The sequence below is a fragment of the Lactuca serriola genome, chromosome 8 (assembly GCF_051521515.1).
Source record: "Lactuca serriola cultivar US96UC23 chromosome 8, Lser_US96UC23_V15, whole genome shotgun sequence".
In the NCBI taxonomy this organism is placed as follows: domain Eukaryota; kingdom Viridiplantae; phylum Streptophyta; class Magnoliopsida; order Asterales; family Asteraceae; genus Lactuca; species Lactuca serriola.
The window spans coordinates 100,339,831-100,341,980 of NC_136415.1; the positions used below are offsets into that span (position 1 = coordinate 100,339,831).

Genomic DNA, 2,150 nt, shown 5'->3' on the forward strand with positions numbered 1-2,150 from the left:
ACAGAGCTGTTAGTATCTTCATCACAATCAAGATCACAATCTCCCGCAGCATCCAAACTCCCTGCAGCCGAGAGAACCCGTTTTCTCCTACCCTCTCGAATTTCATATGTGAATTGCATTATGATGTACAGAATAAGCTCATCAGATAACTTAATAATGATTTTATAAATAAATCCAATAAGATGAGAAATAAAGAACATGTTTGCGTGTCCTTATCTTTTGTAATGCATACTGATATTTATGTCTCCCACACCATCAACAATGGATTGCTTTTCATCATCCTTTTTCATTGATTCCTTCTTCTGTAACTCTTTCACTTTGCGATATTCATCATAGTGCGCCTTTCTTTTCTCCCTAAAGCTTCTTGCACTCTTCCCACCTTCATCATCTGAACCCTCATCATATCATCAGTTTAATTTTAATTTTTTTTTTTGAATAAAAGAAAAGCAAAAGGGTGAAGATGAAGGAAGTAGAAAGAACCTAGATCATGATCCATGACATCTGCTTCATCTTCATCATCTGAAGATGTCCATCCAGAATGGGAGTTACTATTGCTACTAGAAGATGCCATCTCATTCAGTGCTGAACGAATTGCATCAGCATTCAGTCTGATGTTGCTATTATCATCTCCTTCAAGGAAACTATTAGAGCCCCCCAATAGGAGATAAAGATCCTACAAGTCAACAACACTTGAATTAATTTACATAACAAATTAATAATTAATTTAAATTTAATGGAATGTGGGATATGTATAATACCATCAGTATCATGCATCATAGGATGATATGGAGTTTTGGGTTCTGTGATTTTCTGTCTTACATGTTTATTTGCTTCAATTTCACCAAGGTTGGCTTCATCCCATCCAAAACCTCTCCTACGGCTTTTTAAACAACAATAAAAAAAATATTAATATTATTTTAGTATGGGTGTACTTATACGTCATAGAACAGGAAAAATAATTATATTTCTAAAACCAATATTTTCCAAACAAAAAACAAACAACTTCATTACAAGAAAAGATAACAACCAACACAAAGGAATATATATATATATATATATATATATATATATATATATATATATATATATATATATATATATATATATATATATATGCTTATGTCAATTTTACCTCATGTCTATTGTACTTAAGCTTCTGAAGTGTAAGATTGAAAAAAAGTTGTCTTAATTTTACAGAAAAAGATAACAACCAACACAAAGGCTCTTGCATCTTTTTCAGCATGTAATGAGGGGATGATTTAACCTAATATATGAATCTCATCTTTCACAACAGTTAATTCCCTTTCACAACAGGTAATTAGGGGAGGGGCCCATGGGCCTGGTGTATTGGGCCCTCACGTGGGCCCCCTGGCATTCGATTCCTTCCAGACATTTTGTTATACCTGTAAAAAGAAATTATATATGTCATGAAAAGAGATTGATACTTATTTATATTTAAGCTAAGAAGACACAAGAACTTATTTATTTATGTGGACAGATGATGCACTAGATTTATCAGGTTTTATTTCATGTTTTAACATCCTCATCATAAGCTAATCAATTACTCAATATTGATGTCTATTTCTTTCTATAACAGCACACATCAGCCCATTGTATGAACTATTTAAACAACTATAGCCTCTAAAACTCTTTCATTATCTGATCACACATTAGTGAACCTATGAAAACCTGTGATGGTATATGGTCAAATAGCACAATCAAATATCAATATTAAGCCAAAGCACTATGGGTAAAGAGAATTCCAGCAACTCAAGACATGATTTCTTAATTTTAAACTCCACCAAAAACAAATGATCAAAAGATTTTACGTACAAAACACATAGCAGTTTTTGCAATAAAACTGTAGCTTACTTGAGTGGATAAAGAGCAAGAGTGGGGCTGAATAACACACAAAATAAAACCCTAAAATAAACATACAAACATAGATTTTTGAGATGAGAAATAAAATGAGAAAAGACGACTAACGAAATCTTTGAAGATAATGAAAGCGATTCTCAGACTCCTAATCTTTCACCGCCATTGTCGTTTTCCAGCTGTCATTGACGACGAATTCCTTAGGCATCGATTATACATGATTTCCCCAAAGAACTCCCTCGATCTCAAGGGTTGGACCCTGGTAGGAGACATCA

General features: G+C 33.2%; 1 pseudogene; it reads right to left on the bottom strand.

Moving 5' to 3' along the window:
* Window positions 1-212: 212 nt before the first annotated feature.
* Window positions 213-1,137, bottom strand: LOC145067220 (protein phosphatase inhibitor 2-like; annotated as a pseudogene).
* Window positions 1,138-2,150: the final 1,013 nt, after the last annotated feature.